At 43.5% G+C, this 25669-nt stretch overlaps 1 long non-coding RNA gene across 6 annotated transcripts in view; it reads right to left on the bottom strand.

The window, feature by feature from the left end:
- LOC307181295 overlaps positions 1 to 25669 on the bottom strand; it is a 1377052-nt gene that overhangs the window by 647356 nt on the left and 704027 nt on the right. Inside the window, exon 1 of one of the 6 annotated variants that reach the window (XR_013826363.1) lies at positions 7734 to 7777. The exons of the other annotated variants lie outside the window; for them this stretch is intronic. This is a non-coding gene — a long non-coding RNA (uncharacterized lncRNA). Of the gene's footprint in view, positions 1 to 7733; positions 7778 to 25669 lie in introns of those variants that run through there. 6 annotated transcript variants of the gene reach the window in all.

Below are 25669 nucleotides of genomic sequence, written 5' to 3'. Positions count from 1 at the left end.
AACTGAATTCCAAAACAGAACAGGGTCTCAAATTTAGAAAACCAACTTATGCTTGCTTAAGGGGAAAGGTGAGTTGGGGTGCTGCATAAAACCAGAGATTGAAATGAGCACAGATAAAGTTCCTTAAGCCAAATATGGAATAGACAAGAGCTACTCCTTGCTCAACGAAATGGACTCAACACCCCATATTAAACGCCTAAGAATGTACCTGACTAGTAAGTATCTTAAAACCTATGGATTGCTATGTCTCCAAAAGAGAATCAAGCGTGTGTACAGGGGCATAAACGCAGCAGTGATAGGATTGGAGAGGTTCGGTGAGCAAATGAAGACCCTTTGAAGTCATATTGCATGGTACCCATTACACGGGTCTCAACTCTCCAGGTTTAAGGTATTCTTCCTTCAGCTAAAACATGCATGTGGAACCCAGAGTATGATCAACCGTGTGAACGGGAGACGTGTTCAAATATGTCTCAGGTTTCCTCCCCTGGTACTCGGGTGCAACATTCCAGATGCTTTACTAACACTCTCCGTACTTGGAGAGTCAGTGCCTTTAACCTCCTGTTTGCCCCAGTTTGCAATTTCTGCGGAAGATGAACAGGAATAGCGAGAACCAATGAGAGACTACCTGGAAGTGTCTGAACGGGCAAATTTAACTCTCATTTCCCACCAGGAAGAGGAAATAACCAAAGGCTCAGCGTGCCATGTCGGTACCACATTAGGGCCTGAAGACATCCTGCGGTGTTGCGGCCAGCTCACAAGAAAGCGAGTTGAAGAAAGGAGCTCAGGGGCACTGTAATTCACAAACATGCAGAGTTATAAATGACAGCTATCGTCCAAAAATATACTGAAGTAAGACTGCCAAGAGGACTTGAAAGCGGGGCAGAATTGCAGGAAACCGATTTCAGGAGGTAGACAGGAATTGCATTTCAAGCATAGGAAAAGAGGCAGAACGTCCATAGTGATGCACTTGGCCAAAAAGGGCGTATGCGTTTTTTCCTGAATATATTCAGGAAAAAACGCATACGCCCTTTTTGGCCAACCAAGCAAGCTTGCAAAGGAAATCTGCACTACAATGAAGTCTCACTTCCCCCCGGTCAAAAGGGCCATCTGAAAAAAGTGTAAAATCCAGAAAGGCAGGACAGGCCATGGAGAACTGGGAGCCTTGTTATGCTGATGGGCGGGATGTAATTGCCAACAGCCACTCTGGAGAAGTGTATGGTGTTTCCTGAAACATCTAAAAAACAAAGCAACAGAGCCTAGTGCACTTCCATTTATGGTCCTATAGCTTAGGGAAATTAAAATCAAAAAGACACAGCCACCCCAAAGTTTGGGACGCCTCTGTTTACAAGAACCTCGTTTACCGTACAAGTTCAATATCACAGAAAGTGAAAAATGGATAAAGAAGTTGTGACACTCATGTACAATGCAATATCACTCAGCAATGAAATCTATGTCACCAGGCCCGTAGCAGCATAATGAGTGGATTTGGGTATGGTGATTCTAACTGAAATAAGTCACACAGAAAAAGAAACATCAAAAAATATCACTAATACATGGAATTTAAACTTGGCTACAGAGGAACTGAATTACAAAACAGAAAAGGGTGTCAAATTTAGAAAACCAACTTATGCTTGTTTAAGGGGAAAGGTGAGTTGGCGTGCTGCATAAAACCAGAGATTGAAATGAGCACAGATAAAGTTCCTTAAGCCAAATATGGAATAGACAAGACATACTCCTTGCTCAACGAAATGGACTCCACACCCCATATTAAACGCCTAAGAATATACCTGACTAGTAAGTATCTTAAAACCTATGGATTGCTATGTCTCCAAAAGAGAATCAAGCGTGTGTACAAGGGTCATAAACGCAGCAGTGATAGGATTGGAGAGATTCGGTGAGCAAATGAAGACCCTTTGAAGTCATATTGCATGGTACCCATTCCACGGGTTTCAACTACCCAGGTTTAAGGTATTCTTCCTTCAGCTAAAACATGCATGTGGAACCTAGAGTATGATCAACCATGTGATCGGGAGACGTGTTCAAATATGTTTCAGTTTTCATCCCCTGGTACTTCGGTGCAACATTCCAGACGCTTTACTAACACTCTCCCGACTTGGAGAGTCAGCGCCTTTAACCTCCTGTTTGGCCCAGTTTGCAATTTCTGCGGAAGATGAACAGGAATAGCGAGAACCAATGAGAGGCTAGCTGGAGGTGTCTGGACGGGCAAATTTAACTCTCATTTCCCACCAGGAAGAGGAATTAACCAAAGGCTCAGCGTGCCGTGCCGGAACCAGATTAGGGCCTGAAGCCATCCTGCGGTGTTGCGGCCAGCTCAAAAGAAAGCGAGTTGAAGAAAGGAGCTCAGGGGCACTGTAATTCACAAAGCTGCAGAGTTATAAATGACAGCTATCGTCCAAAAATATACTGAAGTAAGGCTGCCAAGAGGACTTGAAAGCGGGGCAGAATTGCAGGAAACCGATTTCAGGAGGTAGACTGGAATTGCATTGAAAGCATAGGAAAAGAGGCAGAACGTCCACAATGATGCACTTGGCCAAAAAGGGCGTATGCGTTTTTTCCTGAATATATTCAGGAAAAAACGCATACGCCCTTTTTGGCCAACCAAGCAAGCTTGCAAAGGAAATCTGCACTACAATGAAGTCTCACTTCCCCCCGGTCAAAAGGGCCATCTGAAAAAAGTGTAAAATCCAGAAAGGCAGGACAGGCCATGGAGAACTGGGAGCCTTGTTATGCTGATGGGCGGGATGTAAATTGCCAACAGACACTCGGGAGAAGTGTATGGTGTTTCCTGAAACATCTAAAAAACAAAGCAACACAGCCTAGGGCACTTCCACTTATGGTCCTATAGCTTAGGGAAATTAAAATCAAAAAGACACAGCCACCTCAAAGTTTGGGACGCCGCTGTTTACAAGAACCTCGTTTACCGTACAAGTTCAATATCACAGAAAGTGAAAAATGGATAAAGAACTTGTGGTAGTTACGTACAATGCAGTATCACTCAGCAATGAAATCTATGTCATCAGGCCCATAGCAGCATAATGAGTGGATTCAGGTACGATGATTCTAACTGAAATAAGTCACACAGAAAAAGAAACATCATAAGATATCACTAATACACGGAATGTAAACTTGGCTACACAGGAACTGAATTCCAAAACAGAACATGTTCTCAAATTTAGAAAACCAACTTATGCTTGCTTAAGGGGAAATGTGAGTTGGGTTGCTGCATAAAACCAGAGATTGAAATGAGCACAGATAAAGTTCCTTAAGCCAAATATGGAAGAGACAAGAGCTACTCCTTGCTCAACGAAATGGACTCAACACCCCATATTAAACGCCTAAGAATGTACCTGACTAGTAAGTATCTTAAAACCTATGGATTGCTATGTCTCCGAAAGAGAATCAAGCATGTGTACAGGGGCATAAACGCAGCAGTGATAGGATTGGAGAGGTTCGGTGAGCAAATGAAGACCATTTGAAGTCATATTGCACGGTACCCATTCCACGGGTTTCAACTACCCAGGTTTAAGATATTCTTCCTTCAGCTAAAACATGCATGTGGAACCTAGAGTATGATCAACCATGTGATCGGGAGACGTGTTCAAATATGTCTCAGTTTTCGTACCCTGGTGCTCGGGTGCAACATTCCAGACGCTTTACTAACACTCTCCCGACTTGGAGAGTCAGTCCCTTTAACCTCCTGTTTGGCCCAGTTTGCAATTTCTGCGGAAGATGAACAGGAATAGCGCGAACCAATGAGAGGCTAGCTGGAGGTGTCTGGACGGGCATATTTAACTCTCATTTCCCACCAGGAAGAGGAAATAACCAAAGGCTCAGCGTGCCGTACCGGAACCAGATTAGGGCCTGAAGCCATCCTGCGGTGTTGCGGCCAGCTCAAAAGAAAGCGAGTTGAAGAAAGGAGCTCAGGGGCACTGTAATTCACAAACCTGCAGAGTTATAAATGACAGCTATCGTCCAAAAATAGACTGAAGTAAGGCTGCCAAGAGGACTTGAAAGCGGGGCAGAATTGCAGGAAACCGATTTCAGGAGGTAGACTGGAATTGCATTGAAAGCATAGGAAAAGAGGCAGAACGTCCACAATGATGCACTTGGCCAAAAAGGGCATATGCGTTTTTTCCTGAATATATTCAGGAAAAAACGCATACGCCCTTTTTGGCCAACCAAGCAAGCTTGCAAAGGAAATCTGCACTACAATGAAGTCTCACTTCTCCCCGGACAAAAGGGCCATCTGAAAAAAGTGTAAAATCCAGAAAGGCAGGACAGGCCATGGAGAACTGGGAGCCTTGTTATGCTGATGGGCGGGATGTAAATTGCCAACAACCACTAGGGAAAAGTGTATGGTGTTTCCTGAAACATCTAAAAAACAAAGCAACAGAACCTAGGGCACTTCCACTTATGGTCCTATAGCTTAGGGAAATTAAAATCAAAAACACACAGCCACCCCAAAGTTTCGAACGGATCTGTTTACAAGAACCTCGTTTACAGTACAAGTTCAACATCGCAGAAAGTGAAAAATGGATAAAGAAGTTGTGGTATTTACTTACAAAGCAATATCACTCAGCAATGAAATCTGTGTCATCAGGCCCTTAGCAGCACAATGAGTGGATTCAGGTATGATGATTCTAACTGAAATAAGTCACACAGAAAAAGAAACATCATAGGATATCAGTAATACACGGAATGTAAACTTGGCTACACAGGAACTGAATTACAGAATAGAACAGGGTTTCAAATTTAGAAAACCAACTTATGCTTGCTTAAGGGGAAAGGTGAGTTGGGTTTCTGCATAAAATCAGAGATTGAAATGAGCACAGATAAAGTTCCTTAGGTCAAATATGGAATAGACAAGAGCTACTCCTTGCTCAACGAAATGGACTCAACACCGCATATTAAACGCCTAAGAATGTACCTGACTATAAGTATCTTAAAACCTATGGATTGCTATGTCTCCAAAAGAGAATCAAGCATGTGTACAGGGGCATAAACGCACAAGTGATGGGATTGGAGAGGTTCGGTGAGCAAATGAAGACCCTTTGAAGTCATATTGCATGGTACCCATTCCACGGGTTTCAACTACCCAGGTTTTAGGTATTCTTCCTTCAGCTAAAACATGCATGTGGAACCCAGAGTATGATCAACCATGTGATCGGGAGACGTGTTCAAATATGTCTCAGTTTTCCTCCCCTGGTACTCGGGTGCAACATTCCAGACGCTTTACTAACACTCTCCCCACTTGGAGAGTCAGCGTCTTTAACCTCCTGTTTGGCCGTTTGCAATTTCTGCGGAAGATGAACAGGAATAGCGAGAACCAATGAGAGGCTAGCTGGAGGTGTCTGGACGGGCAAATTTAACTCTCATTTCCCACCAGGAAGAGGAAATAACCAAAGGCTCAGCGTGCCGTACCGGAACCAGATTAGGGCCTGAAGCCATCCTGCGGTGTTGCGGCCAGCTCAAAAGAAAGCGAGTTGAAGAAAGGAGCTCAGGGGCACTGTAATTCACAAACCTGCAGAGTTATAAATGACAGCTATCATCCAAAAATAGACTGAAGTAAGGCTGCCAAGAGGACTTGAAAGCGGGGCAGAATTGCAGGAAACCGATTTCAGGAGGTAGACTGGAATTGCATTGAAAGCATAGGAAAAGAGGCAGAACGTCCACAATGATGCACTTGGCCAAAAAGGGCGTATGCGTTTTTTCCTGAATATATTCAGGAAAAAACGCATACACCCTTTTTGGCCAACCAAGCAAGCTTGCAAAGGAAATCTGCACTACAATGAAGTCTCACTTCCCCCCGGTCAAAAGGGCCATCTGAAAAAAGTGTAAAATCCAGAAAGGCAGGACAGGCCATGGAGAACTGGGAGCCTTGTTATGCTGAAGGGCGGGATGTAAATTGCCAACAACCACTCGGGAGAAGTGTATGGTGTTTCCTGAAACATCTAAAAAACAAAGCAACAGAACCTAGGGCACTTCCACTTATGGTCCTAAAGCTTAGGGAAATTAAAATCAAAAAGACACAGCCACCCCAAAGTTTGGAACGGCTCTGTTTACAAGAACCTCGTTTACAGTACAAGTTCAACATCGCAGAAAGTGAAAAATGGATAAAGAAGTTGTGGTATTTACTTACAAAGCAATATCACTCAGCAATGAAATCTGTGTCATCAGGCACTTAGCAGCACAATGAGTGGATTCAGGTATGATGATTCTAACTGAAATAAGTCACACAGAAAAAGAAACATCATAATATATCAGTAATACACGGAATGTAAACTTGGCTACACAGGAACTGAATAACAGAACAGAACAGGATCTCAAATTTAGGAAACCAACTTATGCTTGCTTAAGGGAAAGGTGAGTTGGGGTGCTGCATAAAACCAGAGATTGAAATGAGCACAGATAAAGTTCCTTAAGCCAAATATGGAATAGACAAGAGCTACTCCTTGCTCAACGAAATGGACTCAACACCGCATATTAAACGCCAAGAATGTACCTGACTAGTAAGTATCTTAAAACCTATGGATTGCTATGTCTCCGAAAGAGAATCAAGCATGTGTACAGGGGCATAAACGCAGCAGTGATGGGATTGGAGAGGTTCGGTGAGCAAATGAAGACCCTTTGAAGTCATATTGCATGGTACCCATTACACGGGTCTCAACTCTCCAGGTTTAAGGTATTCTTCCTTCAGCTAAAACATGCATGTGGAAACCAAGTAAGATCAACCATGTGAACGGGAGACGTGTTCAAATATGTCTCAGTTTTCCTCCCCTGGTACTCGGGTGCAACATTCCAGACGCTTTACTAACACTCTCCCCACTTGGAGAGTCAGCGCCTTTAACCTCCTGTTTGGCACAGTTTGCAATTTCTGCGGAAGATGAACAGGAATAGCGAGAACCAATGAGAGGCTAGCTGGAGGTGTCTGGACGGGCAAATTTAACTCTCATTTCCCACCAGGAAGAGGAAATAACCAAAGGCTCAGCGTGCCGTGCCGGAACCAGATTAGGGCCTGAAGCCATCCTGCGGTGTTGCGGCCAGCTCAAAAGAAAGCGAGTTGAAGAAAGGAGCTCAGGGGCACTATAATTCACAAACCTGCAGAGTTATAAATGACAGCTATCGTCCAAAAATAGACTGAAGTAAGGCTGCCAAGAGGACTTGAAAGCGGGGCAGAATTGCAGGAAACCGATTTCAGGAGGTAGACTGGAATTGCATTGAAAGCATAGGAAAAGAGGCAGAACGTCCACAATGATGCACTTGGCCAAAAAGGGCGTATGCGTTTTTTCCTGAATATATTCAGGAAAAAACGCATACGCCCTTTTTGGCCAACCAAGCAAGCTTGCAAAGGAAATCTGCACTACAATGAAGTCTCACTTCCCCCCAGTCAAAAGGGCCATCTGAAAAAAGTGTAAAATCCAGAAAGGCAGGACAGGCCATGGAGAACTGGGAGCCTTGTTATGCTGATGGGCGGGATGTAAATTGCCAACAGACACTCGGGAGAAGTGTATGGTGTTTCCTGAAACATCGAAAAAACAAAGCAACAGAACCTAGGGCACTTCCACTTATGGTCCTATAGCTTAGGGAAATTAAAATAAAAAAGACACAGCCACCCCAAAGTTTGGGACGCCTCTGTTTACAAGAACCTCGTTTACCTTACAAGTTCAATATCACAGAAAGTGAAAAATGGATAAAGAACTTGTGGTACTTACATACAATGCAGTATCACTCAGCAATGAAATCTATGTCATCAGGCCCGTAGCAGCATAATGAGTGGATTCAGGTACGATGATTCTAACTGAAATAAGTTATACAGAAAAAGAAACATCATAAGATATCACTAATACACAGAATGTAAAATTGGCTACACAGGAACTGAATTCCAAAACAGAACAGGGTCTCAAATTTAGAAAACCAACTTATGCTTCCTTAGGGGAAAGGTGAGTTGGGGTGCTGCATAAAACCAGAGATTGAAATGAGCACAGATAAAGTTCCTTAAGCCAAATATGGAATAGACAAGAGCTACTCCTTGCTCAACGAAATGGACTCAACACCCCATATTAAACGCCTAAGAATGTACCTGACTAGTAAGTATCTTAAAACCTATGGATTGCTATGTCTCCAAAAGAGAATCAAGCGTGTATACAGGGGCATAAACGCAGCACTGATAGGATTGGAGAGGTTCGGTGAGCAAATGAAGACCCTTTGAAGACATATTGCATGGTACCAATTCCACGGGTCTCAACTCTCCAGGTTTAAGGTATTCTTCCTTCAGATAAAACATGCATGTGGAACCCAGAGTATGATCAACCGTGTGAACGGGAGACGTGTTCAAATATGTCTCAGTTTTCCTCCCCTGGTACTCGGGTGCAACATTCCAGACGCTTTACTAACAGTCTCCCCACTTGGAGAGTCAGCGCCTTTAACCTCCTGTTTGGCCCAGTTTGCAATTTCTGCGGAAGATGAACAGGAATAGCGAGAACCAATGAGAGACTAGCTGGAGGTGTCTGGACGGGCAAATTTAACTCTCATTTCCCACCAGGAAGAGGAATTAACCAAAGGCTCAGCGTGCCGTGCCGGAACCAGATTAGGGCCTGAAGCCATCCTGCGGTGTTGTGGCCAGCTCACAAGAAAACGAGTTGAAGAAAGGAGCTCAGGGGCACTGTAATTCACAAACCTGCAGAGTTATAAATGGCAGCTATCGTCCAAAAATAGACTGAAGTAAGGCTGCCAAGAGGACTTGAAAGCAGGGCAGAATTGCAGGAAACCGATTTCAGGAGGTAGACTGGAATTGCATTGAAAGCATAGGAAAAGAGGCAGAACGTCCACAATGATGCACTTGGCCAAAAAGGGCGTATGCGTTTTTTCCTGAATATATTCAGGAAAAAACGCATACGCCCTTTTTGGCCAACCAAGCAAGCTTGCAAAGGAAATCTGCACTACAATGAAGTCTCACTTCCCCCGGTCAAAAGGGCCATCTGAAAAAAGTGTAAAATCCAGAAAGGCAGGACAGGCCATGGAGAACTTGGAGCCTTGTTATGCTGATAGGCGGGATGTAAATTGCCAACAACCACTCGGGAGAAGTGTATGGTGTTTCCTGAAACATCTAAAAAACAAAGCAACAGAGCCTAGGGCACTTCCACTTATGGTCCTATAGCTTAGGGAAATTAAAATAAAAAAGACACAGCCACCCCAAAGTTTGGAACCGTTCTGTTTACAAGAACCTCGTTTAAAGTACAAGTTCAACATCGCAGAAAGTGAAAAATGGATAAAGAAGTTGTGGTATTTACTTACAATGCAATATCACTCAGCAATGAAATCTATGTCATCAGTCCCTTAGCAGCACAATGAGTGGATTCAGGTATGATAATTCTAACTGAAATAAGTACACAGAAAAAGAAACATCATAATATATCAGTAATACACGGAATGTAAACTTGGCTACACAGGAACTGAATTACAGAACAGAACAGGGTCTCAAATTTAGAAAACTAACTTATGCTTGCTTAAGGGTAAAGGTGAGTTGGGGTGCTGCATAACCAGAGTTCGAAATGAGCAAAGATAAAGTTCCTTAAACCAAATATGGAATAGACAAGAGCTACTCCTTGCTCAACGAAATGGACTCAACACCGCATATTAAACGCCTAAGAATGTACCTGACTAGTAAGTATCTTAAAACCTATGGATTGCTATGTCTCCGAAAGAGAATCAAGCATGTGTACAGGGGCATAAACGCAGCAGTGATAGGATTGGAGAGGTTCGGTGAGCAAATGAAGACCCTTTGAAGTCATATTGCATGGTACCCATTCCACGGGTTTCAACTACCCAGGTTTAAGGTATTCTTCCTTCAGCTAAAACATGCATGTGGAACCTAGAGTATGATCAACCATGTGATCGGGAGACGTGTTCAAATATGTCTCAGTTTTCGTACCCTGGTACTCGGGTGCAACATTCCAGACGCTTTACTAACACTCTCCCGACTTGGAGAGTCAGTCCCTTTAACCTCCTGTTTGGCCCAGTTTGCAATTTCTGCGGAAGATGAACAGGAATAGCGAGAACCAATGAGAGACTAGCTGGAGGTGTCTGGACGGGCAAATTTAACTCTCATTTCCCACCAGGAAGAGGAAATAACCAAAGGCTCAGCGTGCCGTACCGGAACCAGATTAGGGCCTGAAGCCATCTTGCGGTGTTGCGGCCAGCTCAAAAGAAAGCGAGTTGAAGAAAGGAGCTCAGGGGCACTGTAATTCACAAACCTGCAGAGTTATAAATGACAGCTATCCTCCAAAAATAGACTGAAGTAAGGCTGCCAAGAGGACTTGAAAGCAGGGCAGAATTGCAGGAAACCGATTTCAGGAGGTAGACTGGAATTGCATTGAAAGCATAGGAAAAGAGGCAGAACGTCCACAATGATGCACTTGGCCAAAAAGGGCGTATGCGTTTTTTCCTGAATATATTCAGGAAAAAACGCATACGCCCTTTTTGGCCAACCAAGCAAGCTTGCAAAGGAAATCTGCACTACAATGAAGTCTCACTTCCCCCCGGTCAAAAGGGCCATCTGAAAAAAGTGTAAAATCCAGAAAGGCAGGACAGGCCATGGAGAACTGGGAGCCTTGTTATGCTGATGGGCGGGATGTAAATTGCCAACAGACACTCGGGAGAAGTGTATGGTGTTTCCTGAAACATCTAAAAAACAAAGCAACAGAACCTAGGGCACTTCCACTTATGGTCCTATAGCTTAGGGAAATTAAAATCAAAAAGACACAGCCACCCCAAAGTTTGGAACGGCTCTGTTTACAAGAACCTCGTTTACAGTACAAGTTCAACATCGCAGAAAGTGAAAAATGGATAAAGAAGTAGTGGTATTTACTTACAAAGCAATATCACTCAGCAATGAAATCTGTGTCATCAGGCCCTTAGCAGCACAATGAGTGGATTCAGGTATGATGATTCTAACTGAAATAAGTCACACAGAAAAAGAAACATCATAAGATATCAGTAATACACGGAATGGAAACTTGGCTACACAGGAACTGAATTACAGAACAGAAGAGGGTCTCAAATTTAGAAAACCAACTTATGCTTGCTTAAGGGTAAAGGTGAGTTGGGGTGCTGCATAAAACCAGAGATTGAAATGAGCACAGATAAAGTTCCTTAAGCCAAATATGGAATAGACAAGAGCTACTCCTTGCTCAACGAAATGGACTCAACACCGCATATTAAACGCCTAAGAATGTACCTGACTAGTAAGTATCTTAAAACCTATGGATTGCTATGTCTCCGAAAGAGAATCAAGCATGTGTACAGGGACATAAACGCAGCAGTGATAGGATTGGAGAGGTTCGGTGAGCAAATGAAGACCCTTTGAAGTCATATTGCATGGTACCCTTTACACGGGTCTTAACTCTCCAGGTTTAAGGTATTCTTCCTTCAGCTAAAACATGCATGTGGAATCCAAGTATGATCAACCATGTGAACGGGAGACGTGTTCAAATATGTCTCAGATTTCCTCCCCTGGTACTCGGGTGCAACATTCCAGACGCTTTACTAACACTCTCCCCACTTGGAGAGTCAGCGCCTTTAACCTCCTGTTTGGCCCAGTTTGCAATTTCTGCGGAAGATGAACAGGAATAGCGAGAACCAATGAGAGACTAGCTGGAGGTGTCTGGACGGGCAAATTTAACTCTCATTTCCCACCAGGAAGAGGAAATAACCAAAGGCTCAGCGTGCCGGGCCGGAACCATATTAGGGCCTGAAGCCATCCTGCGGTGTTGCGGCCAGGTCACAAGAAAGCGAGTTGAAGAAAGGAGCTCAGGGGCACTGTAATTCACAAACCTGCAGAGTTATAAATGACAGCTATCGTCCAAAAATAGACTGAAGTAAGGCTGCCAAGAGGACTTGAATGCGGGGCAGAATTGCAGGAAACATATTTCAGGAGGTAGACTGGAATTGCATTGAAAGCATAGGAAAAGAGGCAGAACGTCCACAATGATGCACTTGGCCAAAAAGGGCGTATGCGTTTTTTCCTGAATATATTCAGGAAAAATCGCATACGACCTTTTTGGCCAACCAAGCAAGCTTGCAAAGAAATCTGCACTACAATGAAGTCTCACTTACCCCGGTCAAAAGGGCCATCTGAAAAAAGTGTAAAATCCAGAAAGGCAGGACAGGCCATGGAGAACTGGGAGCCTTGTTATGCTGATGGGCGGGATGTAAATTGCCAACAACCACTCGGGAGAAGTGTATGGTGTTTCCTGAAACATCTAAAAAACAAAGCAACAGAGCCTAGGGCACTGCCACTTATGCTCCTATAGCTTAGGGAAATTAAAATCAAAAAGACACAGCCACCCCAAAGTTTGGGACGCCTCTGTTTACAAGAACCTCGTTTACAGTACAAGTTCAACATCGCAGAAAGTGAAAAATGGATAAAGAAGTTGTGGTATTTACTTACAATGCAATATCACTCAGCAATGAAATCTATGTCATCAGTCCCTTAGCAGCACAATGAGTGGATTCAGGTATGATAATTCTAACTGAAATAAGTACACAGAAAAAGAAACATCATAATATATCAGTAATACACGGAATGTAAACTTGGCTACACAGGAACTGAATTACAGAACAGAACAGGGTCTCAAATTTAGAAAACTAACTTATGCTTGCTTAAGGGTAAAGGTGAGTTGGGGTGCTGCATAACCAGAGTTCGAAATGAGCAAAGATAAAGTTCCTTAAACCAAATATGGAATAGACAAGAGCTACTCCTTGCTCAACGAAATGGACTCAACACCGCATATTAAACGCCTAAGAATGTACCTGACTAGTAAGTATCTTAAAACCTATGGATTGCTATGTCTCCGAAAGAGAATCAAGCATGTGTACAGGGGCATAAACGCAGCAGTGATAGGATTGGAGAGGTTCGGTGAGCAAATGAAGACCCTTTGAAGTCATATTGCATGGTACCCATTCCACCGGTTTCAACTACCCAGGTTTAAGGTATTCTTCCTTCAGCTAAAACATGCATGTGGAACCTAGAGTATGATCAACCATGTGATCGGGAGACGTGTTCAAATATGTCTCAGTTTTCCTCCCCTGGTACTCGGGTGCAACATTCCAGACGCTTTACTAACACTCTCCCGACTTGGAGAGTCAGTCCCTTTAACCTCCTGTTTGGCCCAGTTTGCAATTTCTGCGGAAGATGAACAGGAATAGCGAGAACCAATGAGAGACTAGCTGGAGGTGTCTGGACGGGCAAATTTAACTCTCATTTCCCACCAGGAAGAGGAAATAACCAAAGGCTCAGCGTGCCGTACCGGAACCAGATTAGGGCCTGAAGCCATCTTGCGGTGTTGCGGCCAGCTCAAAAGAAAGCGAGTTGAAGAAAGGAGCTCAGGGGCACTGTAATTCACAAACCTGCAGAGTTATAAATGACAGCTATCGTCCAAAAATAGACTGAAGTAAGGCTGCCAAGAGGACTTGAAAGCAGGGCAGAATTGCAGGAAACCGATTTCAGGAGGTAGACTGGAATTGCATTGAAAGCATAGGAAAAGAGGCAGAACGTCCACAATGATGCACTTGGCCAAAAAGGGCGTATGCGTTTTTTCCTGAATATATTCAGGAAAAAACGCATACGCCCTTTTTGGCCAACCAAGCAAGCTTGCAAAGGAAATCTGCACTACAATGAAGTCTCACTTCCCCCCGGTCAAAAGGGCCATCTGAAAAAAGTGTAAAATCCAGAAAGGCAGGACAGGCCATGGAGAACTGGGAGCCTTGTTATGCTGATGGGCGGGATGTAAATTGCCAACAGACACTCGGGAGAAGTGTATGGTGTTTCCTGAAACATCTAAAAAACAAAGCAACAGAACCTAGGGCACTTCCACTTATGGTCCTATAGCTTAGGGAAATTAAAATCAAAAAGACACAGCCACCCCTAAGTTTGGAACGGCTCTGTTTACAAGAACCTCGTTTACAGTACAAGTTCAACATCGCAGAAAGTGAAAAATGGATAAAGAAGTAGTGGTATTTACTTACAAAGCAATATCACTCAGCAATGAAATCTGTGTCATCAGGCCCTTAGCAGCACAATGAGTGGATTCAGGTATGATGATTCTAACTGAAATAAGTCACACAGAAAAAGAAACATCATAAGATATCAGTAATACACGGAATGGAAACTTGGCTACACAGGAACTGAATTACAGAACAGAAGAGGGTCTCAAATTTAGAAAACCAACTTATGCTTGCTTAAGGGTAAAGGTGAGTTGGGGTGCTGCATAAAACCAGAGATTGAAATGAGCACAGATAAAGTTCCTTAAGCCAAATATGGAATAGACAAGAGCTACTCCTTGCTCAACGAAATGGACTCAACACCGCATATTAAACGCCTAAGAATGTACCTGACTAGTAAGTATCTTAAAACCTATGGATTGCTATGTCTCCGAAAGAGAATCAAGCATGTGTACAGGGACATAAACGCAGCAGTGATAGGATTGGAGAGGTTCGGTGAGCAAATGAAGACCCTTTGAAGTCATATTGCATGGTACCCTTTACACGGGTCTTAACTCTCCAGGTTTAAGGTATTCTTCCTTCAGCTAAAACATGCATGTGGAATCCAAGTATGATCAACCATGTGAACGGGAGACGTGTTCAAATATGTCTCAGATTTCCTCCCCTGGTACTCGGGTGCAACATTCCAGACGCTTTACTAACACTCTCCCCACTTGGAGAGTCAGCGCCTTTAACCTCCTGTTTGGCCCAGTTTGCAATTTCTGCGGAAGATGAACAGGAATAGCGAGAACCAATGAGAGACTAGCTGGAGGTGTCTGGACGGGCAAATTTAACTCTCATTTCCCACCAGGAAGAGGAAATAACCAAAGGCTCAGCGTGCCGGGCCGGAACCATATTAGGGCCTGAAGCCATCCTGCGGTGTTGCGGCCAGGTCACAAGAAAGCGAGTTGAAGAAAGGAGCTCAGGGGCACTGTAATTCACAAACCTGCAGAGTTATAAATGACAGCTATCGTCCAAAAATAGACTGAAGTAAGGCTGCCAAGAGGACTTGAATGCGGGGCAGAATTGCAGGAAACATATTTCAGGAGGTAGACTGGAATTGCATTGAAAGCATAGGAAAAGAGGCAGAACGTCCACAATGATGCACTTGGCCAAAAAGGGCGTATGCGTTTTTTCCTGAATATATTCAGGAAAAATCGCATACGACCTTTTTGGCCAACCAAGCAAGCTTGCAAAGAAATCTGCACTACAATGAAGTCTCACTTACCCCGGTCAAAAGGGCCATCTGAAAAAAGTGTAAAATCCAGAAAGGCAGGACAGGCCATGGAGAACTGGGAGCCTTGTTATGCTGATGGGCGGGATGTAAATTGCCAACAACCACTCGGGAGAAGTGTATGGTGTTTCCTGAAACATCTAAAAAACAAAGCAACAGAGCCTAGGGCACTGCCACTTATGCTCCTATAGCTTAGGGAAATTAAAATCAAAAAGACACAGCCACCCCAAAGTTTGGGACGCCTCTGTTTACAAGAACCTCGTTTACAGTACAAGTTCAACATCGCAGAAAGTGAAAAATGGATAAAGAAGTTGTGGTATTTACTTACAAAGCAATATCACTCAGCAATGAAATCTATGTCATCAGGCCTTTAGCAGCACAATGAGTGGATTCAGGTATGATGATTCTAACTGAAATAAGTCACACAGAAAAAGAAACATCATAAGATATCAGTAATACACGGAATGTAAACTTGGCTACACAGGAACTGAATTACAGAACAGAACAGGGTCTCAAATTTAGAAAACCAACTTATGCTTGCTTAAGGGGAAAGGTGAGTTGGGGTGCTGCATAAAACCAGAGATTGAAATGAGCACAGATAAAGTTCCTTAAGCCAAATATGGAATAGACAAGAGCTACTCCTTGCTCAACGAAATGGACTCAACACCGCATAATAAACGCCTAAGAATGTACCTGACTAGTAAGTATCTTAAAACCTATGGATTGCTATGTCTCCAAAAGAGAATCAAGCGTGTGTACAGGGGCATAAACGCAGCAGTGATAGGATTGGAGAGGTTCGGTGAGCAAATGAAGACCCTTTGAAGTCATATTGCATGGTACCCATTACACGGGTCTCAACTCTCCAGGTTTAAGGTATTCTTCCTTCAGCTAAAACATGCATGTGGAACCCAGAGTATGATCAACCGTGTGAACGGGAGACGTGTTCAAATATGTCTCAGGTTTCCTCCCCTGGTACTCGGGTGCAACATTCCAGATGCTTTACTAACACTCTCCCTACTTGGAGAGTCAGTGCCTTTAACCTCCTGTTTGCCCCAGTTTGCAATTTCTGCGGAAGATGAACAGGAATAGCGAGAACCAATGAGAGACTACCTGGAAGTGTCTGAACGGGCAAATTTAACTCTCATTTCCCACCAGGAAGAGGAATTAACCAAAGGCTCAGCGTGCCATGCCGGTACCACATTAGGGCCTGAAGACATCCTGCGGTGTTGCGGCCAGCTCACAAGAAAGCGAGTTGAAGAAAGGAGCTCAGGGGCACTGTAATTCACAAACCTGCAGAGTTATAAATGACAGCTATCGTCCAAAAATATACTGAAGTAAGACTGCCAAGAGGACTTGAAAGCGGGGCAGAATTGCAGGAAACCGATTTCAGGAGGTAGACAGGAATTGCATTTCAAGCATAGGAAAAGAGGCAGAACGTCCATAGTGATGCACTTGGCCAAAAAGGGCGTATGCGTTTTTTCCTGAATATATTCAGGAAAAAACGCATACGCCCTTTTTGGCCAACCAAGCAAGCTTGCAAAGGAAATCTGCACTACAATGAAGTCTCACTTCCCCCCGGTCAAAAGGGCCATCTGAAAAAAGTGTAAAATCCAGAAAGGCAGGACAGGCCATGGAGAACTGGGAGCCTTGTTATGCTGATGGGCGGGATGTAATTGCCAACAGCCACTCTGGAGAAGTGTATGGTGTTTCCTGAAACATCTAAAAAACAAAGCAACAGAGCCTAGTGCACTTCCATTTATGGTCCTATAGCTTAGGGAAATTAAAATCAAAAAGACACAGCCACCCTAAAGTTTGGGACGCCTCTGTTTACAAGAACCTCGTTTACCGTACAAGTTCAATATCACAGAAAGTGAAAAATGGATAAAGAAGTTGTGACACTCATGTACAATGCAATATCACTCAGCAATGAAATCTATGTCACCAGGCCCGTAGCAGCATAATGAGTGGATTTGGGTATGGTGATTCTAACTGAAATAAGTCACACAGAAAAAGAAACATCAAAAAATATCACTAATACATGGAATTTAAACTTGGCTACAGAGGAACTGAATTACAAAACAGAAAAGGGTGTCAAATTTAGAAAACCAACTTATGCTTGTTTAAGGGGAAAGGTGAGTTGGGGTGCTGCATAAAACCAGAAATTGAAATGAGCACAGATAAAGTTCCTTAAGCCAAATATGGAATAGACAAGACATACTCCTTGCTCAACGAAATGGACTCCACACCCCATATTAAACGCCTAAGAATATACCTGACTAGTAAGTATCTTAAAACCTATGGATTGCTATGTCTCCAAAAGAGAATCAAGCGTGTGTACAAGGGTCATAAACGCAGCAGTGATAGGATTGGAGAGATTCGGTGAGCAAATGAAGACCCTTTGAAGTCATATTGCATGGTACCCATTCCACGGGTTTCAACTACCCAGGTTTAAGGTATTCTTCCTTCAGCTAAAACATGCATGTGGAACCTAGAGTATGATCAACCATGTGATCGGGAGACGTGTTCAAATATGTTTCAGTTTTCGTCCCCTGGTACTTCGGTGCAACATTCCAGACGTTTTACTAACACTCTCCCGACTTGGAGAGTCAGCGCCTTTAACCTCCTGTTTGGCCCAGTTTGCAATTTCTGCGGAAGATGAACAGGAATAGCGAGAACCAATGAGAGGCTAGCTGGAGGTGTCTGGACGGGCAAATTTAACTCTCATTTCCCACCAGGAAGAGGAATTAACCAAAGGCTCAGCGTGCCGTGCCGGAACCAGATTAGGGCCTGAAGCCATCCTGCGGTGTTGTGGCCAGCTCAAAAGAAAGCGAGTTGAAGAAAGGAGCTCAGGGGCACTGTAATTCACAAAGCTGCAGAGTTATAAATGACAGCTATCGTCCAAAAATATACTGAAGTAAGGCTGCCAAGAGGACTTGAAAGCGGGGCAGAATTGCAGGAAACTGATTTCAGGAGGTAGACTGGAATTGCATTGAAAGCATAGGAAAAGAGGCAGAACGTCCACAATGATGCACTTGGCCAAAAAGGGCGTATGCGTTTTTTCCTGAATATATTCAGGAAAAAACGCATACGCCCTTTTTGGCCAACCAAGCAAGCTTGCAAAGGAAATCTGCACTACAATGAAGTCTCACTTCCCCCCGGTCAAAAGGGCCATCTGAAAAAAGTGTAAAATCCAGAAAGGCAGGACAGGCCATGGAGAACTGGGAGCCTTGTTATGCTGATGGGCGGGATGTAAATTGCCAACAGACACTCGGGAGAAGTGTATGGTGTTTCCTGAAACATCTAAAAAACAAAGCAACAGAGCCTAGGGCACTTCCACTTATGGTCCTATAGCTTAGGGAAATTAAAATCAAAAAGACACAGCCACCTCAAAGTTTGGGACGCCTCTGTTTACGAGAACCTCGTTTACCGTACAAGTTCAATATCACAGAAAGTGAAAAATGGATAAAGAACTTGTGGTAGTTACGTACAATGCAGTATCACTCAGCAATGAAATCTATGTCATCAGGCCCATAGCAGCATAATGAGTGGATTCAGGTACGATGATTCTAACTGAAATAAGTCACACAGAAAAAGAAACATCATAAGATATCACTAATACACGGAATGTAAACTTGGCTACACAGGAACTGAATTCCAAAACAGAACACGTTCTCAAATTTAGAAAACCAACTTATGCTTGCTTAAGGGGAAATGTGAGTTGGGTTGCTGCATAAAACCAGAGATTGAAATGAGCACAGATAAAGTTCCTTAAGCCAAATATGGAATAGACAAGAGCTACTCTTTGCTCAACGAAATGGACTCAACACCGCATATTAAACGCCTAAGAATGTACCTGACTAGTAAGTATCTTAAAACCTATGGATTGCTATGTCTCCGAAAGAGAATCAAGCATGTGTACAGGGGCATAAACGCAGCAGTGATAGGATTGGAGAGGTTCGGTGAGCAAATGAAGACCATTTGAAGTCATATTGCACGGTACCCATTCCACGGGTTTCAACTACCCAGGTTTAAGATATTCTTCCTTCAGCTAAAACATGCATGTGGAACCTAGAGTATGATCAACCATGTGATCGGGAGACGTGTTCAAATATGTCTCAGTTTTCGTACCCTGGTGCTCGGGTGCAACATTCCAGACGCTTTACTAACACTCTCCCCACTTGGAGAGTCAGTCCCTTTAACCTCCTGTTTGGCCCAGTTTGCAATTTCTGTGGAAGATGAACAGGAATAGCGAGAACCAATGAGAGACTAGCCGGAGGTGTCTGGATGGGCAAATTTAACTCTCATTTCCCACCAGGAAGAGGAATTAACCAAAGGCTCAGCGTGCCGTGCCTGAACCAGATTAGGGCCTGAAGACATCCTGCGGTGTTGCGGCCAGCTCAAAAGAAAGCGTGTTGAAGAAAGGAGCTCAGGGGCACTGTAATTCACAAACCTGCAGAGTTATAAATGACAGCTATCGTCCAAAAATAGACTGAAGTAAGGCTGCCAAGAGGACTTGAAAGCGGGGAAGAATTGCAGGAAACCGATTTCAAGAGGTAGACTGGAATTGCATTGAAAGCATAGGAAAAGAGGCAGAACGTCCACAATGATGCACTTGGCCCAAAAGAGCGTATGCGTTTTTTCCTGAATATATTCAGGAAAAAACGCATACGCCCTTTTTGGCCAACCAAGCAAGCTTGCAAAGGAAATCTGCACTACAATGAAGTCTCACTTCCCCCCGGTCAAAAGGGCCATCTGAAAAAAGTGTAAAATCCAGAAAGGCAGGACAGGCCATGGAGAACTGGGAGCCTTGTTATGCTGATGGGCGGGATGTAAATTGCCAACAACCACTCGGGAGAAGTGTATGGTGTTTCCTGAAACATCTAAAAAACAAAGCAACAGAACCTAGGGCACTTCCACTTATGGTCCTATAGCTTAGGGAAATTAAAATCAAAAAGACGCAGCCACCCCAAAGTTTGGGACGCCTCTGTTTACAAGAACCTCGTTTACAGTACAAGTTCAACATCGCAGAAAGTGAAAAATGGATAAAGAAGTAGTGGTATTTACTTACAAAGCAATATCACTCAGCAATGAAATCTGTGTCATCAGGCCCTTAGCAGCACAATGAGTGGATTCAGGTATGATGATTCTAACTGAAATAAGTCACACAGAAAAAGAAACATCATAAGATATCAGTAATACACGGAATGGAAACTTGGCTACACAGGAACTGAATTACAGAACAGAAGAGGGTCTCAAATTTAGAAAACCAACTTATGCTTGCTTAAGGGTAAAGGTGAGTTGGGGTGCTGCATAAAACCAGAGATTGAAATGAGCACAGATAAAGTTCCTTAAGCCAAATATGGAATAGACAAGAGCTACTCCTTGCTCAACGAAATGGACTCAACACCGCATATTAAACGCCTAAGAATGTACCTGACTAGTAAGTATCTTAAAACCTATGGATTGCTATGTCTCCGAAAGAGAATCAAGCATGTGTACAGGGACATAAACGCAGCAGTGATAGGATTGGAGAGGTTCGGTGAGCAAATGAAGACCCTTTGAAGTCATATTGCATGGTACCCTTTACACGGGTCTTAACTCTCCAGGTTTAAGGTATTCTTCCTTCAGCTAAAACATGCATGTGGAATCCAAGTATGATCAACCATGTGAACGGGAGACGTGTTCAAATATGTCTCAGATTTCCTCCCCTGGTACTCGGGTGCAACATTCCAGACGCTTTACTAACACTCTCCCCACTTGGAGAGTCAGCGCCTTTAACCTCCTGTTTGGCCCAGTTTGCAATTTCTGCGGAAGATGAACAGGAATAGCGAGAACCAATGAGAGACTAGCTGGAGGTGTCTGGACGGGCAAATTTAACTCTCATTTCCCACCAGGAAGAGGAAATAACCAAAGGCTCAGCGTGCCGGGCCGGAACCATATTAGGGCCTGAAGCCATCCTGCGGTGTTGCGGCCAGGTCACAAGAAAGCGAGTTGAAGAAAGGAGCTCAGGGGCACTGTAATTCACAAACCTGCAGAGTTATAAATGACAGCTATCGTCCAAAAATAGACTGAAGTAAGGCTGCCAAGAGGACTTGAATGCGGGGCAGAATTGCAGGAAACATATTTCAGGAGGTAGACTGGAATTGCATTGAAAGCATAGGAAAAGAGGCAGAACGTCCACAATGATGCACTTGGCCAAAAAGGGCGTATGCGTTTTTTCCTGAATATATTCAGGAAAAATCGCATACGACCTTTTTGGCCAACCAAGCAAGCTTGCAAAGAAATCTGCACTACAATGAAGTCTCACTTACCCCGGTCAAAAGGGCCATCTGAAAAAAGTGTAAAATCCAGAAAGGCAGGACAGGCCATGGAGAACTGGGAGCCTTGTTATGCTGATGGGCGGGATGTAAATTGCCAACAACCACTCGGGAGAAGTGTATGGTGTTTCCTGAAACATCTAAAAAACAAAGCAACAGAGCCTAGGGCACTGCCACTTATGCTCCTATAGCTTAGGGAAATTAAAATCAAAAAGACACAGCCACCCCAAAGTTTGGGACGCCTCTGTTTACAAGAACCTCGTTTACAGTACAAGTTCAACATCGCAGAAAGTGAAAAATGGATAAAGAAGTTGTGGTATTTACTTACAAAGCAATATCACTCAGCAATGAAATCTATGTCATCAGGCCTTTAGCAGCACAATGAGTGGATTCAGGTATGATGATTCTAACTGAAATAAGTCACACAGAAAAAGAAACATCATAAGATATCAGTAATACACGGAATGTAAACTTGGCTACACAGGAACTGAATTACAGAACAGAACAGGGTCTCAAATTTAGAAAACCAACTTATGCTTGCTTAAGGGGAAAGGTGAGTTGGGGTGCTGCATAAAACCAGAGATTGAAATGAGCACAGATAAAGTTCCTTAAGCCAAATATGGAATAGACAAGAGCTACTCCTTGCTCAACGAAATGGACTCAACACCGCATAATAAACGCCTAAGAATGTACCTGACTAGTAAGTATCTTAAAACCTATGGATTGCTATGTCTCCAAAAGAGAATCAAGCGTGTGTACAGGGGCATAAACGCAGCAGTGATAGGATTGGAGAGGTTCGGTGAGCAAATGAACACCCTTTGAAGTCATATTGCATGGTACCCATTACACGGGTCTCAACTCTCCAGGTTTAAGGTATTCTTCCTTCAGCTAAAACATGCATGTGGAACCCAGAGTATGATCAACCGTGTGAACGGGAGACGTGTTCAAATATGTCTCAGGTTTCCTCCCCTGGTACTCGGGTGCAACATTCCAGATGCTTTACTAACACTCTCCCTACTTGGAGAGTCAGTGCCTTTAACCTCCTGTTTGCCCCAGTTTGCAATTTCTGCGGAAGATGAACAGGAATAGCGAGAACCAATGAGAGACTACCTGGAAGTGTCTGAACGGGCAAATTTAACTCTCATTTCCCACCAGGAAGAGGAATTAACCAAAGGCTCAGCGTGCCATGCCGGTACCACATTAGGGCCTGAAGACATCCTGCGGTGTTGCGGCCAGCTCACAAGAAAGCGAGTTGAAGAAAGGAGCTCAGGGGCACTGTAATTCACAAACCTGCAGAGTTATAAATGACAGCTATCGTCCAAAAATATACTGAAGTAAGACTGCCAAGAGGACTTGAAAGCGGGGCAGAATTGCAGGAAACCGATTTCAGGAGGTAGACAGGAATTGCATTTCAAGCATAGGAAAAGAGGCAGAACGTCCATAGTGATGCACTTGGCCAAAAAGGGCGTATGCGTTTTTTCCTGAATATATTCAGGAAAAAACGCATACGCCCTTTTTGGCCAACCAAGCAAGCTTGCAAAGGAAATCTGCACTACAATGAAGTCTCACTTCCCCCCGGTCAAAAGGGCCATCTGAAAAAAGTGTAAAATCCAGAAAGGCAGGACAGGCCATGGAGAACTGGGAGCCTTGTTATGCTGATGGGCGGGATGTAATTGCCAACAGCCACTCTGGAGAAGTGTATGGTGTTTCCTGAAACATCTAAAAAACAAAGCAACAGAGCCTAGTGCACTTCCATTTATGGTCCTATAGCTTAGGGAAATTAAAATCAAAAAGACACAGCCACCCCAAAGTTTGGGACGCCTCTGTTTACAAGAACCTCGTTTACCGTACAAGTTCAATATCACAGAAAGTGAAAAATGGATAAAGAAGTTGTGACACTCATGTACAATGCAATATCACTCAGCAATGAAATCTATGTCACCAGGCCCGTAGCAGCATAATGAGTGGATTTGGGTATGGTGATTCTAACTGAAATAAGTCACACAGAAAAAGAAACATCAAAAAATATCACTAATACATGGAATTTAAACTTGGCTACAGAGGAACTGAATTACAAAACAGAAAAGGGTGTCAAATTTAGAAAACCAACTTATGCTTGTTTAAGGGGAAAGGTGAGTTGGGGTGCTGCATAAAACCAGAAATTGAAATGAGCACAGATAAAGTTCCTTAAGCCAAATATGGAATAGACAAGACATACTCCTTGCTCAACGAAATGGACTCCACACCCCATATTAAACGCCTAAGAATATACCTGACTAGTAAGTATCTTAAAACCTATGGATTGCTATGTCTCCAAAAGAGAATCAAGCGTGTGTACAAGGGTCATAAACGCAGCAGTGATAGGATTGGAGAGATTCGGTGAGCAAATGAAGACCCTTTGAAGTCATATTGCATGGTACCCATTCCACGGGTTTCAACTACCCAGGTTTAAGGTATTCTTCCTTCAGCTAAAACATGCATGTGGAACCTAGAGTATGATCAACCATGTGATCGGGAGACGTGTTCAAATATGTTTCAGTTTTCGTCCCCTGGTACTTCGGTGCAACATTCCAGACGTTTTACTAACACTCTCCCGACTTGGAGAGTCAGCGCCTTTAACCTCCTGTTTGGCCCAGTTTGCAATTTCTGCGGAAGATGAACAGGAATAGCGAGAACCAATGAGAGGCTAGCTGGAGGTGTCTGGACGGGCAAATTTAACTCTCATTTCCCACCAGGAAGAGGAATTAACCAAAGGCTCAGCGTGCCGTGCCGGAACCAGATTAGGGCCTGAAGACATCCTGCGGTGTTGCGGCCAGCTCAAAAGAAAGCGAGTTGAAGAAAGGAGCTCAGGGGCACTGTAATTCACAAAGCTGCAGAGTTATAAATGACAGCTATCGTCCAAAAATATACTGAAGTAAGGCTGCCAAGAGGACTTGAAAGCGGGGCAGAATTGCAGGAAACCGATTTCAGGAGGTAGACTGGAATTGCATTGAAAGCATAGGAAAAGAGGCAGAACGTCCACAATGATGCACTTGGCCAAAAAGGGCGTATGCGTTTTTTCCTGAATATATTCAGGAAAAAACGCATACGCCCTTTTTGGCCAACCAAGCAAGCTTGCAAAGGAAATCTGCACTACAATGAAGTCTCACTTCCCCCCGGTCAAAAGGGCCATCTGAAAAAAGTGTAAAATCCAGAAAGGCAGGACAGGCCATGGAGAACTGGGAGCCTTGTTATGCTGATGGGCGGGATGTAAATTGCCAACAGACACTCGGGAGAAGTGTATGGTGTTTCCTGAAACATCTAAAAAACAAAGCAACAGAGCCTAGGGCACTTCCACTTATGGTCCTATAGCTTAGGGAAATTAAAATCAAAAAGACACAGTCACCTCAAAGTTTGGGACGCCTCTGTTTACAAGAACCTCGTTTACCGTACAAGTTCAATATCACAGAAAGTGAAAAATGGATAAAGAACTTGTGGTAGTTACGTACAATGCAGTATCACTCAGCAATGAAATCTATGTCATCAGACCCATAGCAGCATAATGAGTGGATTCAGGTACGATGATTCTAACTGAAATAAGTCACACAGAAAAAGAAACATCATAAGATATCACTAATACACGGAATGTAAACTTGGCTACACAGGAACTGAATTCCAAAACAGAACACGTTCTCAAATTTAGAAAACCAACTTATGCTTGCTTAAGGGGAAATGTGAGTTGGGTTGCTGCATAAAACCAGAGATTGAAATGAGCACAGATAAAGTTCCTTAAGCCAAATATGGAATAGACAAGAGCTACTCCTTGCTCAACGAAATGGACTCAACACCGCATATTAAACGCCTAAGAATGTACCTGACTAGTAAGTATCTTAAAACCTATGGATTGCTATGTCTCCGAAAGAGAATCAAGCATGTGTACAGGGACATAAACGCAGCAGTGATAGGATTGGAGAGGTTCGGTGAGCAAATGAAGACCATTTGAAGTCATATTGCACGGTACCCATTCCACGGGTTTCAACTACCCAGGTTTAAGATATTCTTCCTTCAGCTAAAACAT

Source organism: Stenella coeruleoalba (genome assembly GCF_951394435.1).
Source record: "Stenella coeruleoalba genome assembly, contig: scaffold_34, whole genome shotgun sequence".
Taxonomy (NCBI): Eukaryota; Metazoa; Chordata; class Mammalia; order Artiodactyla; family Delphinidae; genus Stenella; species Stenella coeruleoalba.
This window is presented reverse-complemented; position numbering and strand designations above follow the sequence as displayed.